Source organism: Ceratosolen solmsi, unplaced genomic scaffold, assembly GCF_000503995.2.
Source record: "Ceratosolen solmsi marchali unplaced genomic scaffold, CerSol_1.0 scaffold10, whole genome shotgun sequence".
NCBI lineage: Eukaryota > Metazoa > Arthropoda > Insecta > Hymenoptera > Agaonidae > Ceratosolen > Ceratosolen solmsi.
In genome coordinates, this window is record NW_011948412.1 from 17819369 (window position 1) to 17836399 (window position 17031).

The 17031-nt window shown below is 24.8% G+C and overlaps 1 protein-coding gene across 10 annotated transcripts in view; it reads left to right on the forward strand.

Annotated features, from left to right (window-relative positions):
• The window catches only part of tmod (tropomodulin), a 102119-nt gene that overhangs the window by 52348 nt on the left and 32740 nt on the right, over positions 1 to 17031 (forward strand). Inside the window, exon 1 of one of the 10 annotated variants that reach the window (XM_011498534.1) lies at positions 12798 to 12929. The exons of 8 other annotated variants lie outside the window; for them this stretch is intronic. The gene's annotated coding sequence lies outside the window, so the exon portion shown is untranslated. Of the gene's footprint in view, positions 1 to 12797; positions 12930 to 17031 lie in introns of those variants that run through there. One more of the 10 variants, XM_011498526.1, reaches the window with a different exon arrangement.

Consider the following 17031-nt stretch of genomic DNA (forward strand, 5'->3'; position numbering starts at 1 on the left):
TCATACGATTATGCTATTACTTTTTACATTTTCCATAAAAAGTTCACAAAAATTCAGTATAGAGTAATAAGTACAATTGTTCGGATATGTATAGAAATAAATAGTTATTATCTAAAGTTCAATGTAGAATAAAATATTTTGATATATAAATTTTGTATATCGTCTAACTAAGTGACAAATTTTTAACTAACATATAAAATTGTGAATAATTTACTAGCATATATTTTTAAGATTATTTAATTCAATAAATCCATTTTATATAAAATAGTTATATTGAATATTATTATAAATATATTGAATATTAAATATTTGGAAAAAATCAATTGCAATATAATATTCCGTCATTTGTTTATTATAAGCATTCAAAATTTATTACTCCATCACTCATATTTTAATTTTTATTTTATCACAATAAATTAACAAATTTTACGAAAACGTAAGATATATAAATATATATATGCATAAGTATTTTTATTCTAAAATCAAAAATTACTTCACGTGCTTGTCATAAAGATCTAGCGTGTAAAAAATAGACAAAGCTTCAAGTATTCATTGTTATAAATTATAGTTTTAAAATATCTAGAATTGGTGGTAAATTCGATAAACACATTATTAAGTTGAATATAAAGTGACCAGAATTATTAGGGTCGATAGAAAGATAGAAAATAAAAGCTAAGTAAAACCATCTAAAATCAGCGCACTATCGGAAAATTGTTCAAGTGCGGAAGCCCACGCACTATTAAATAAACCTCCCACACCTCATGCATTGAAGGAGTGAGCGACCACGAGAGTCGGCATAGTAAATGAAAAAGAGTTTCGCTCTTTCATCGCGTTTAGGACGCCTGCCAAGGCCCAAGGCCACTGCAGACCGCCGAGTCTAATCGCAAGGGTCGCGAATACCTTGCGCGAGGATGAATTATGGTACACATTTCATCTCGTTTCTCCGCGGCTCGAAGGTTGGCAAAAGTGAAACTCGTCCGTCGGACGTCGCGACGCGTCGCACATCGTCAGTCGAGGAGGCACTGCTTCTACAATGAGAGCTACACGTGCCCGGCGATATTAAGATTTCTGATCTGAACGCAAACGCTTAAGCTGGACAAACGCGTGGATCTTTCGTTTAAGATTAATGAAAAATCGGCTCATTTATGAAATTTTATTGTATTGCGATGAGAGTGAATAAGCGACATAGCAGATAAATAGGATTCTTTGCCATTGTTTGTTCACTTTTTGACATCTTATTCAAGTAGCTTCAATGTATTCTCCTATTTTCTGGTGCTCAATTCGACTAATACTTGATAATAGAAGTTTTTTTTTCACTTATTTTTTAGTTCTCAACCCTACCCACTCCTCCGCTCTTAAAGACAATTTGTATTTTTATTGTAGAATTAACGGTCCTTGTTAAGCAAAATATTACACCAGACTCGAATGTCAATTAATCAGAGATTACTTATGTTATTTTTGGTTACTTATTGTTGGAAACGTTAGTAGATCTCAAAGTTTTCCTGACAATAACGTCTTGTTTCTCTTTACGAAGTTTCAGCTTTCGCGTTTTCTGGCACTTTTTCGAGCTCATGTCAACCGCTTTGTTACGCAATATTGTAAGAATGAAAAATTTTAAGGGATATGAGTTTCTAACAAATTTTAAAACATACATTTTAGTGATTTTATAAAAGAAAAGTTTGTAAAAAGATTTCAATTTATCTGGAGAAAATGAAAATTTACAATTGATGATGCAATTATTATTTTTCAAAATCTTATTAAATTTTATATTTAAAATTACTTAACATATCAACGCGTGTATTTCAATAATAAAAATTCGATTGTTAAATAATACATTTTTCATTATGATTATTTTTCTTATTGTAATTATTACTTTTATTGAAATGGATTCAATTCATATGTGAATAGTCTGTATACAAATACTTTTATTAGAAATGCTTATGTACAAATGATGACGAACAGTTCGATATAAAATAGGTATTAAGATTAAGTTTACTTATTTTTATAATGAAATTTTGCAAAAACACGAATAAAATAAAATAAAATTCAAAAATACTGTTACTGTACCTATAATGTCATTATTCATAGGGTTGAAGTAAACAATTAATAAGTTCTTAATTTACATTTTATTTTGTGAGTAAATATTTAATTCATTTAATTGGACAATTACACGGAAGTATAATGAAACATCTTTTTTTAGATTTGGTAAAAATTAAAATGCAATATTTATTTTATTTATGATAATTTATATCTATTATAAATTTCACTTTAAAAACGTAACACTTTTTATTTTAACAATTTAGCTATCATATATTTTGATCCATATTTATTTATTTTTATATGTAGTAACCAGTTTTCTTACTCAATAACAAATATATTATCTGAAATTGCATTAATAAATAAATTTAATAAACAAAAACATAATGACTTAATTTTTCGATTTTTGAAATGCTTAACCATATCTTAGCCAATTAAAATTGAATTGTACATTTGAAAAATAAATTTCTTTATTTCAGCAATAATTTATTTTTAAACGAGGGGGATATATTTCGTTATTTAATAATACATTTTTTTAATGATATATATTTTTTTAATTAATACTAATGTTATTTTACTTTTGTTGTCACAGCTATTTTTGATTCTATCAAATTTAATTCTCACTATAGCGATTAATGAAATATTATAACAATATAATTCAAAAATATTGCTTTCAAATGGGTAACAAAATTAATTTATTATATTATAGTAGATATAAATGAATATTATAAAACTCTAATAATTATGTACCAAATCACATATGGTAGTTAACATGTGTATAAGAATAAATGAAGTCAATTGTCTATTAGCAATGCTTTTATTCTCATGCAGAATATATACAAGAAAAAATATTTATAGATTTTAATATGAAAGACATCTATAATTTTATCTAATAATTTACTGCATTAATGCATATGGAATACACGATTTGCGAAATAAGCTAGAAATTCAAAAGCTAAAAATATTTTTCGGTACTTTATAAATGCAAATTTATCTCTTAGTCCGACAATATTTGTAAAGCAATATTTCACAAATTTATTATTTTGACATATAAAATAATTATTTGTTCTCAAATAAAATAAATATAATATTTATCACCTAATTCGTTTTGATAATAGAAATAAAGAAGTGCCACGGTAAGGTAATATTTTTTTAGAATAAAAATCTTTAATCAAAGAAAATAAAGTGCATTGACATTTTATTTTATATATACCAATACATAAAACAGCTTATATCTACGAATGATTCGAAGTGTCATTAATCGTTAATCCGTTTTTTGAACGTTCATCTCTCTCAGGCTGTCGTAATTTCAAACATACAAAACTGAGAAAGAACGCTATTTTGAACTGCACGATCGACTTTGTGGAGTATTTTTAAACGTTTGAATGTTGACCTTGGCAGTTGACTTAGCAGTCTCTCTTTTTTACGTAATTTGTATTTTTTTTAATTTAAAATGCCCTGGATAAATAAGAATGCCTTTCTTTTATAACACATTATCTAATTCATGAAATAAAAAAAGACAAAAATAAGACGATTACATGTTTGGCATACAATAAACATTTATTTGGGTATATTTTTAATAGATACTGTTTGATATTAGTATTTGTTATTAATAGTTAAAGTACCAATACTAGATGGTGAAGTCAAATTATAAATGTTAATTTCTGTATGATTTAATTTAACTTAAAAAATAGGTGCGATTAAGCTAATTAACATTTAACACTCAAATTTGTTTTAAGCCTTATAATTCGTTTATTTTATTAATAATATATAAAATAAAATGTGGTTTAATATAAAATAATTTAGAAATTAACAAATTTTATGATATTAAAAGTCTATAAATAAAATATAGATTTATATAGTTAAGTTTAAAGCAATTTAATTGAAGTAAAAATATTGACACAATATAAATATTAAAAACCATATGGAAATATGTTACTCATAAATTTAAAATAATTATTATCCACAGATGCAATTTTAATGTTTTATAAGTTGCTGCCGTGCTACATTTTTTTGATTTCTTCAAAATTATTTATTGATAATGTGTCAGTTGTTAATCAAGTCGATTGCTAATATAATTTTATATTGTTGAGCTGTCAAATACACTCATTAATCGAATCTCCTTGATAACATGAACTGTAATTGATGTGAGCTTCGACATTTTTGTGAAAGACATAATTTATATTTGAAGTATCTAATGAACTAGTTTTAGTTAATAAATTTTAATTTTTGGATTAGATACATTACATTTATGTCATAGGTAATAATTTAAACTATAATAATATTATTAGCCATATACGTGAAATAAAGAAAACAATGTTAATTTGTAGAATATTCAGTATATTCCTCAGAATTTCAAATCAAGAAAAATTTTTATTAATAATTGTATTCTATTATATCTTAATAATTTCGAATTAATTATTATTTTATCAATACAACATGAATGGCAAAGTAGTAGTTTCTCGAGATTGATCACAAAGATTAAAGTATACACCTAATCCACTTTACTTTAATATACAATTAATGTTGCGTATGTAACCATTATTTTAAATTGAAATCATTATATGTATAAGGTTTTTATATTTCAATATGATTACTTCTTTTGGTCTCCTTTTATCAACATTAACATTATTAATGAGCGTTAATTATAAAAATAAATGTAAACTAAGAAATATTTAAAATATTTGATTAAAAAATATAATAGTCTATTATTTTTTTATTATAATGGTGTTTGTAAAGAAACAACCACATAGACATAAAGAATCATGTAAATACTTGTTAACAACTATATATACACACACATACTTAAATGTATAAATATACTATATTTATACATTGAATTAAAATAAAGTTAAATCAAGTTTATTTTTTTATAATTTTAATATTACTATTGCATTTCAATAAATTTTTTTAAAATATCGCTCCAATCAAGTATATTTGATAATTATACATATGCATTGTTATTCTTAAATTTTTTTCGAATACCGTCTAGGATACTAGTATTTGTTTTGGATTTTTAATAGATGTACGTTCAACAAAGTATAAGTTGTGAAAGCTAGAATAAATTTTAATATTCTTGAAAATTATAAATCTCATTGTAATTTTGTGAACAATTGTTAATTGTATACATTTAGTATTACTGTAATTACTTATAGAGATATACTTATGGATTAATTAATTAAAACATAATACTTAGGTATCAATTCGGATCTTATATTTATTTTTCCAGATATTATGTTGTTTGCCAGTTCCTTACATTTAAGGTACTAAACAAAATAGTTAAAAGAAATTATAAAGCAAGTATTTTTTTCAAAAGATTACAAATATTATATATATTGAAGACATTAATAAATATTTGCAAAATTAAAATAAAAAAATATTGATTCCATAATTTCATATTTCCTTTTTTTCCTTTGGCAATCTGGTATGGTATATCTAATGGTATAATATAGTATTAAGAAACAATAATCTAAAGGGTATCTAAGGTTTTGCAGTTGAAGGGCGGGAATACTTATCAATCGTCGACAAATAATTTATAATTTTCATATAAAATTACTTATTTTATAATTGCAGAGTTTCAGTTACATTATTTTTTCATTTATTAATAAATCAATTATTTAAAAAAGTATATAAGAAGAAGTTATTATTACAAACATATTTATCTATATATATATATATATATATATATATATATAAGGACTTATTCAAATTTTAATGACTTATTCAAATTTTAATAATATAATGATAGTTGAAGGCCGGTAAATATTTTTTTTATTAACTTAATAAAAAGAATAATTACATTTTAAAATTTAATTATTATATCAAATAGAAATCATTCATAGTACTACAATAAAAAAGGTAATTGCTACCATTTCGTTCTAACTTATTACTAAAAAAATTCCTAATTAATAATTACAATTAATTAAAACACATTACAAAAAATGATAAATATTTAATTACAAGTGGAAAGAAAATTACTTTTATTATATGTAAAAACTTATTTAATTAACAAATACCACTAATAAAAATGCATGCATACACCTGTAAGTATATAAAACGCAATTAGCAAAATTAGGAGAAGGAGGCATAAAAATAAGATTTACATTCACGAATAATTGTCTGGATAACGAGTTAACCTTTTATTATAATAGTGACGATGAGTATTAAATCCCGTTAAAGTACTTATGCTGTTACTTGATTATATTGCTGCTACTTCTGTTATTTTTCATTTAAATGAGGCCTACTTTTGGAATGCAACACATTATTAACGACGTGTGCACCGCTCGTCTTATTTAATGAAAATAATATTAAAAAAAGACCGATATTTTTGTAACTGTATTAGGATTACGATTTTTTAAATAACTTCTTATATATATACATACTTTTATATATACAACTTTTATATATGCATATATAAAAAAATATATAATTATAAATTTTGTGAATATAAATTTACTATGGTCCTGGAAGGATTTTTGTAAAAAATAATTTCTTAAACACAAATAATATTAAATATTCGTAAATTTTATATTACATGGACAATAAGGATACGAGAAAATTATAAAAAACTTAAATATTTTATAAACTTATAATGAAATGTCATAAATTTTTAATTATTTAATTTTATAATTTTATTAAATCAATTTATTTGATTTTATTTTATTGTAAACATTATAAAGGAATACAACGTTTTCGAATTTTTTTCGAATATTTATTATTAAGAAAAATGATTCAAGAATCAATATTTTAAATATTTTAAAAAAGGCTTTGAAGTAATAAATTAAATGTTGTATTAATTTCTGTATTTCGTATATGCTTTAAAAGCTGTTTAAACATAGGAAGTAATTATAAGTTATATTATATATCTAAATTTATCTTGGAATGGGCTATTTTAAGTATACTGAATATATATATATATTTGAAGAAATTCAAATTCCTATTTTTTCTTATTAGAAACAGTAAGTTTTAATACGGAATTATACTCGTACTGCTTCTACTAGTATTATTATGAACGAAGTATTTTTGTAAATAAATATTAAATATTTTCTAATTAAATATTATAATTATCAAAGCGTTTCGTCTTTCGCAATTATTACATTGTAATAATAGTAATGAATAGATTATTAGCCGTCCAAAAGGTTTATAATTGTAGCCAAAAGCACTTATTTGAGAATTTCCATTGTATTACTTAAACTTGATATAGTGATATAAAATATAGTATAAATACTATCACACGATAAAATTTTAATTTTTATCATTTAATATTATTTATTATTTAATAGAATAATATTTTATGCATATTATATTCAAAATTTTCTTATAACATAAGCACAAATGATTGTTTTTTAAATTACACTTACTATTAACATTTGGATTCGAAAAGACTAAAAATGTTTTAACATATTATGCAATGACCAGATATTTTCAATCACATAGTATTCGTTGATAAGATTTTTCATAATTGGTATTATTTGTACGATGCATTATTATTATTATTATTATTATTATTATTATTATTATTATTATTAATGTTGTCATTGTTTTTGTTATTATGAAATTTGAACATTCGAACTATTAATTCAGTGTCGTACTCAAAGTGAAGTACGAGGTCCGTTCCATTGGATATAAAGGATATCTGTTGACATATCTCAACGACTCGATAACTTTGTAGATCCTCGTCGAACTTTGGCTGTCCATCATTATCAGTAATATTATTAGACAGAATACGTGCACGTGCGGTTCACGTCAAGATGAGAATACGACAGATCGGAAGTTCTGGTGATACCTTAGACAACGCGTAATGGACTCGTTAAAATATCATAGTGCTTGTAAATACTTTCAAGTTGAAGTTAAAGCCGAGTATTGTTTAAATATTGCGCATTAATACTCTTCGATCTCATTGAATTTATTTTAAGATTGTTAATCATAATTAAAATATTTCTAATTATAATAATTTTTATAGCGTGTATATATTTGTATATATTTTATGAAGATATGAGAATCGATACTTAAACATGTTTCTCGGATATTATATCATTTTATTTATAAATTCATTCTTCAATACTGACATCTATAATAGTGAAAGTAATTTTCTAATTAACAATACTATAGTTTCTTTCATTCACAATAATTGCATATAATTTTTACCTTTTGAAAGCGAATATCAAATTTAAATTTGTATATAATAAGTTCTCCAAACTTTTATTAATCGAGTCACATATAAAGCAAATGATAATCGAACAATAGATATATCTGATGAAATCGCAAGTGATGCACATTATATATAATCTGAAGTTCATTAAAATAATTTAATATAAATTCTATCCATAGTGAATCAGTAAAAACTTTATATCCATATTATATCCAAATATATTGTAATTGAAAGTGACCTACTAAGTATTTTATTACATAAAACTTTTTTTTTTCTTAACTTGTCTTTAAAAAGAAAATGAACAACATTCGATAAACTACTTAAGCTTAGATAAAAATTACTTTAACTGTAAGTTCCACAACGATAAATCCGAAAATTAATATAACAATATCTTTAGTATAATACCAGCATAAATATTACTTTTTATATTTTTCATTCAAGCATTGATTGACATAATTAATTTATTAAAAAATTAATCGGTACTTTAAGAGTAAGTTGAATAGAAATTTCCATATCTATTTCAGTATTTAATGTTATAATTTTAAGCGTGGCTCTACACTTTTAAAATATAATTAAACTTGAAAAGAGAAAATATGCACTCTTTTTTTTATTAAGACAAAAACAAAAGAGATATTTCCTATATTTCCCAGATATATTCGTGTGAAAAAGGGTTAGAAAAAAGAGGTGACCTTGTTTCCTCGCGAATTTAATTGGATTTTGCCTTGGCATCTCTTCCTCGGATCACAACGATAACAAAGATTTCGCTTTTCAGGCTCCATGAAAATAATTAATACAGTGCTTCAACTTATAAAATAGATTTCATATTCACAAAAGCTAATCTTTTATTTTCATCGGGAGATGATTACTTTCCCTTCGGGTACATACGAGATTTTATGCATAAGAATTATATTTTTAATATATGCAATTTCACCATATACATACATTATAAAGAATTAACTTCTATAGAAGAGTAATTACTTTTTTTTTATATTTGCAATCTGCTCATTCTATTATTTTCTGATCTTTTTAATGAAAATGAAAATGAAAATTTTAATAACAATAATTATGATTTTAATGATTTAAATGATGATAATGAAATTACGGTTTCCTCAAGATTATGAATTAAGAATTCGAAAGTAATATGTGAATGATCTATTATTATTAATAACATTGTTATTTCTATTAGCTTATTCATTTGCATAAAAGCTTAAATACAAAATTCTCATAAATTTAATTTCAAAGATTATTTTTTTTCCAACTCATTCTTATAATTTTATAATTGTTATTTTATAATTTCTCATACTATAAGTTATTGAAATGAATTAATTACCATTATCTCAATTTATTAATACGATCAGTAAAAATATTAGAACAAACCAAAATATTTTTACTTACTAAACGTCAAATAACAAAAAATAAATATAAATATAATTTATTAGTAAATTATTGACTAAAGGATAATAACGTTTAAAACGTTTTTATGAAGATTTGTTTCATCAAAATGAGCTCGCAAATAAAATCTGTGTCATTGATGTGAAACTCAATAAATTATATTATCGAATGACAGAATAGCCGGAAAATCTTTCATAGTTTGTTTCTGACACAGTTTTTGAAGTTAAATTATGTTAAATCACGTCTTGTGATTAAAATCGATCACAAAAATAATATAATATAAAGTATTAAAACGTAAATTTATTATTTATTATTTATATATACAACAGACGGACTTGATTTTTAAAAATTTTAAATTCTTAAGAATAATTAAAAAAAAGTATTATTTTTCTGTATAAAAAAAAACTCTCGTAAAAGACACTTCAAATTGGAATTAGCATTTATATATATATATATATATATATAAGAATTTTGCCCACTAAATATAATACTCTTGATATCATTAAAGAAAAGGTTCTATGAGGGAAAAATAATTATATTTGTAAAAACGCCAGAGTCATTAAATTCATATTTTTAAATAGAATGAGATCATTTTTATTTTACTTCTGAAGTCTTTTAATCAAATGCTAAATAAGTAAGCACTTATTATTTTTGTGTACTCTGCCGTGCAGTATAATCATTTGGGCTTACATTTTACGAATATTTGCATTGTGTGTTAGATTCGGTTCTTAACGTTCGGATAAGCGAGAAAAAAAAAAGATATCCACACGTCGAGACTAAAATGAAAAAATTCGGGAAAACACGTAGGTAAAGTACTATTGACATTGGCCTGGTGGAAGCTCGTTTATCCGTTTGTCGGCACATGACGTAATCTTCAACATAGGTTACGTGACTCATGCGACAAGGGACGCATGCGCCATATACCTCATGAAGGTCATTTTCATTGCAGCTTGTTAAATCGGACTCCCACGTCAAAAAAAGAAGCTACCAGAGGATGTACGGGTGTCAATTGTTATACCTTAGTGTGAAATTTTAAAATGCAATGGGTGTCAGCTCGTGTAGTAGTCAGATTAGAAATTAGTATATCCATGAGCATAAGCTAGCTTGTTTTTACGTTCGAAGACACTATTGATAATGCATTTCTGGAATATTTGTTTTATTTTAAGAATATTTTAAGAAAGTATGCTTGTAATTATAATTATAATTGCCATGATATGTTTGTGATTAAGTAAAGCCATTGTTTGATAAATAAAGTTCCGCAAATTTTTTCAGGACTCTAATACAATAGTCTAATTATAGATACTACAGAATATTCTACAATACGTGCGCTTACAATTTCGTAATACCTTTTATTTTAATATTTAGCTTTCTCACAATATTTCGCTAAGAAAATACTAAAGAAATTATTATTTTTCTCACATTATTTGAAATGATTTAATGTTTTATCACATGTATTATTAGAAATGTTATAACATTAAAAATGTAAAGTTTAAAAAATGGCTTTCTTAATGTATTATGCATTATGTTCAATAGATATAAAATATAATGTGTAATTTAATAATCTAATAGATTTAATTTTATTAAAAAACAGAATCTCAACAGATTTCTTCTGAATTGTTTGAATTGTTGTGAAATGACATAGAAACACATGTCTAACTTTAAATAGCATTCATTTTTTTAACTACATTAACATACATTAAATTATCCCAATAATATTTAATTATATTTTTATTATTATATATTTTTATTTTTATATTTTAATTATATTTATATTTTTAATGCTACAACTTTGAAATTTGTTTAAATACGATATTTTACGATAGGATTATAATCAATTAAATTTGTAAGATTTAAATTTTAACTTTTTCAATATCTTAAATTTCAATCAATCATTAAATTGATAATTTCAGATAATAATTTTTAATGACATCCATTAAATGGGGAGTTACGATTAGACACACATTTAATTAGAAAATAATATATAGTTAGTTTTATAATTCAACTACATGTAGGTATAATAATATCAAAAGAGTACATGTTATTTAATTTGATAATTTATTACGTTATTTTTACAGGATTAGTAGATCGTGATAAATTTTTAGTTGTATAAGTAAATATGATCAAATTAATTAAAAAAAATTTGTTATTAAAATGTTGCTATTTTCAATTTATCATTGTCCGTTTGTTTCAATGAACTATCGGTTTTTAATTTAATTACTTTTAAGATAAACTTTTTATTTCGAATGAACGGCCAATTAAAAAAAAATAATAATTCGGCAATTTAAAATAAATAGTATAGCTGAAAAAGTGCGGGTAACCACGTTGTAATAAAACAAATTATATGTACGTTTAATTATAAATAAAGCACTGTTTCTAAAAACAAAAAAAAGAAAAAAAAAGAAAAAGAAAAAATAATACATATAAAATAGATATAATATTAAGTGGGACAGCCATTACTATTTTATACATTATTATAATAAGTTATTAATTATCTATTCATATAAATTTGACTTGTCATTATCAATAATGAATAGAACATTTATAATTTTGCAAACAATGATGAAAATCAAATGTTTCAGAATGTTATGCCAATGTATCTTTGCTCGTAAATTCAAAGAATATTGGCATTAATATTTATGAATAATGATAAATAAAATGAAACAAATCAAATATATCTTCATTGAATGAGCATGTATAAGAAAATGCATGAAAAGATCTAATAAAAATATCACAACACTGTTTATAAAGTAAGTAAACATAATGACGAATCAGTCGATTGCTAAATCCGAATTCATTTGATTTTCCAATCCAACAACATTGTTCGCTTCTCGCCAACGATATTTCAAGTCATAGCTTCTACATCTTTCGCAATGACACCCAATTAAAAAAGGAAAGTACAAGGCCTGCATTACGAACAAAGTCATTCGTCTCTTCAATTCCTCGATCCTTGGTAGATTCCGTGGCCGATCTTTACGGGACGCTGCCCATCTCGCAACGTGTCGAAATCCAGAAAGTGCTCGACATCGAACAATAACGGCGACGAGCGCTTATTGCACACAGACACTTACCGAGTGAAAGTCCGTGGCGAGTAGTTGCTATTTTCCAGTCTACGCGTGCATGAGTCCGCGATCAAGCAGCTGCGACGCAACACCAGCATCGTCATATCGGCGGTAGTACACGGTGCACCGGCCTCGTAGTTTCCTCGACGCAGCGTCGACGTTGCGAAGCGGGAGCGCCTTTGTTTGCCTTGCATTCTCGAGGGCATCTGGAGGCACCAAGTGGTAGCTTCATTCGGATAATAGTGACCCGAGGGTTCGCCGAGATCGGTCGATCAGCCTTGTAAGTAGAGGTAGGGTAATTATTGATAATAAAATTCCGGGACGAGGTTTGACCGTCGCGTGATAGCTTTTGCGCGGGTCTTTTAGGCTGTTAAATACGCGATGCTGAACTCGCGTGTTACGACATTCTTGGTTTGTTGTAATGAGGACGGGCCGCGGTTGTTGTTTCTCTACTATTTGACATGTACATTTAACCTTTGAATTTATCGCAGTCAGTGATTTTCCTTTATAAACTCATATGATAGTTAAATTGCCTTTTTTCTATTATAAAATATATATTTCAATATGGTGATTGAGATAAATTTCATTTATTTGAAAAATAAATTTAAATAATTTTGAATACAATCTTATCGAGTTTATTTCCACATTAAATATATATATACCATGTATATACCATTTTTATAATGCCATTAGATTGTTGATAGATTCTGTGTACCGATTCGATATAACAAGTAAAGCTGATTGATTAGATTATTATAAGTAAAGTTGATTGATTGGATTATTACCTAATATAATTTATAAGATAACTTATTTCATTGAGAAATGGAAACATTAGCAATTGAAATCAGGATGATTAATATTTTATTTACACACTTAATCATTAATATTTATGACTATGAGCAAGGATTAAAAACAGTATTAAAACTCTCTCTGAAATAATATAAAGAAGTACAGTGTATCATGAAGCATCGCTAACGTACTTATAAATATATAAAATAGTGTTAATTGTCAATAAATCGATCGAATAAGGCAGTTCAACTGATTTTAATGAAACATGAAACTCAAGCTCCTTTTCACCTGTTTGAAAAGTCACTTCATAATAAAGCATATATATTGTATCAATTACCGATGTCAACAGAGCATTACTCGATGAATTTTTTGCCTTTGATCATAGGAGAACGCAACCTCCTTTTCGATAATTTCATCTATTTGCTGTTGCATACTTTGTTATTGTCGATTTATTAGTTGTTGAGTTGAAATGTTTCTGGCAAAAAGCCTTGATTAATATCAATGATAAAATTTGAGTAAATAGTTTTTCTATGAAATAGAAACTTCTCATTGAATATACAAACGAAAAAGGAATGTCATTCATTATAACTATAAATAAGCTTACTTTATACTATTAAACTTATTGAATGTACATTTTTATTAACATTAAAATTTTTTACATTCTTTTTGATTACTCGTCTTATTAAACATTGTAATTGTTTCAGATGATGCTATATATATATATATATATGTATTGTTTAAATAGCTTCTAAATATTTTATAACTGCATAAAAATGTAGTAATAAATAATATGATATTTTATAAAAGTATGCACGATAAATATTTCAATCTTTCAAAAAAATAATAAATTATTAAATAATTTATCATTTTATCAATTTCTATAGGGTTATTCGATAATCTTATTTAAACCGAAAATTTATTCCTCTATATCTTTATACTAATGCTTTTTGTAGAAAGAGATTTTTGTTAGATAAAAATTTATTTCACAACAGGTTTACAGATACTGGTGATCATATTTTTCACGTTTTATTTTGTTTACGATTTGTGTACAGTTCATATATTTTATTGTAATTCAGTATTTCACTTTTAATTGTTAGAAATTTATGTCATCAGATAGAAAGTTTGAAACGTATTTTTGTAAACGTGCAAATAAATTCTAAATGAATGAACTCATCATAGAAAAAACTGATAAATCATTAACATAGTTTCCATAAAATATAAATTATAAAATAAATGTTTCCTTCGTTATTCTATTTAAATTTAATATTTAAGATAACAGTAACTTGTATTTACTCGTTTTAATTAAGTTATAATATATAAAATAACTTGTTTTTAAAATGTATATTTCTATGTATGTTAAAGAATTTATTTCACTATCTATAGTTGGTGAAATTTATAGTGTAAAAATATCTATCTGACATTTAAAAAAAGATGCTAGTAGTCTATAGAGTAAATGATAGCGCGTTTTGACTCATTTCTATTATTTAGTCATTCGGTTGACTAAAATTCAACAGTATAGCATTAGCAAGGAAGGTTGTTTTTCTGTATTGATAATAAGCCGTTAAAAAGTTTTAAAAAATCGTGGTTTTAAGACACAAATTTTCTTTTACATACAATTACTAATAAAATTTAATAGATATTTATCAAAGAAAACTTTTACTACGAAATATAAATTGCTAACTGCATTATAAGCTTCTAGTGATAAATAACTTTGCTGTTAAAGATATTTGCTAAATATTTATTATTACTGATTTCGATTAAGTGACATATTATATTTATTAGCTGTAAATTAAATACTTTCATAGTTTTTCTAGTATTTCTAGTGATTATTTAAGAACACGGAAGGAAAATAATGTAACTATCGGGAAAATTAAGTTAAACAATAATACAATAAAATGTATAGTATGTATTTAACTAATTAAATTTAATCTTTATTATTTGGAATTTGAAAGCTTATTAGTTTACTTCTTTGTTTAATATTGATTAATAATGTTATTAATCGTGTCTAGAAGCTTAAAATTTAATTATACACATAAAAACCAGTCTATCTAAAACTATACTATCGCTAAGTTTCATCATATTTCAATTTTTTATTTTATATTCAATTAAATTTATTTAGTCTATTATTTGGCATCGTTTGCTTTCAATTTTCGAAGCTCGCTTAAAAACAACTTTACCCTCCATAACGAATTAAAAGTAACCTACGTCTGTTAATCTCATTGCACCTATGAAACAAATTGCTTTGAGAATATAAAATTGACGGTCTTCTTTCTCGAGTGGTTAGAGAACAGAATAGCCAATATGGAATACCGAAGCAACATGAACACTATATATGTCGAGAGATCGATGATTATCGCTTTATCATGCTTAACTCTTGTGCAAGTAGATTCGCTAGGAGTTATTACGCGGGTCGAAGATTGTCGAGATTTAGAAGCTCAGGCTCTTGGCAACGACATGTCTCTAGTCTTATCTTAGGCGTGTAAGCATTGATTGTCCGATATGTTTTTTTTTACCTCATTGTCACTCGTTGTCCACTCTCATAAACTCATCCGTCCTCTCTTTGTGCCACGGAATTGAATTCACAGTAAAATTAGCCCATGGCGCGCGTAAGCAACGGCAACGAGAAATACTCAAATGCTTTTTCGAGGCTTTTCTTTCAATCGATATTTTTAATGTTCACTAGTATTTTCTGCTAGATTATCAACATAGATTATTGTAAAGTTATCTATTATTTAGAATAATGAATTTAAAATAAATATATATAAATATATAATGATACAGTTGAGCAATTTTGATAATCTAAAACTTATGATGAATTATAAAAATGATATTATATACATTTATTATTTGTATTTATTATCAGCAGATTTTGAAAATTTCTCAACAAATGAGTATGTTTACATTTATCTAATTAATTACTTACAGAATGTACAGAAATGTTCTTTCTATTGTGATAATTGCGTTATGCTCTTTATCTTCCTTGTTTCTTCAGCTTTCTCAGTTTGTTTTTACTCGATTACGAATAGTATCTATAAATATCGTCTATAATCCTTTCTGGAATTTCTTAAGCTTTCTCTTTGTTCATTGTTTTGTTCGCCTTATGATTTATAGGTTTTTGTTCACGATGTTTTATATTAGTTTATAAGTAATAAGCATTACAAATCTTCCGATAAAAAGATATTTTGAAAAGATTTAATTATTTTTACTTACACATATGGATGAGAAAAAATGATTAGTATTATTACAAAAATATACAATTACAAATAATTTGCTTGACTTATAGTCAAAGAAAGCTTTCATCTTACAACCGATTAAATTTGTAATGAATTTTATCTAAAATATTATCTAAATCTATAAGTTTAAAATTTTTTTTAAATTGCATTTACTTAAATGATGTGAAGTAAATAATTGATAATACTTTTAAAAGAATATAAAAATACCGACAACATATTATAATCTGCTATTTTTACATTATATTATAACAGAGATTTAAAATTTAATGTAAATGTAATTTTGAAAAATATGTAATACTAATAAATAAGTATAATTTACTTAAATTTACTATAATGTATTAATTATTTTACAGTTATATAAAATTTATTA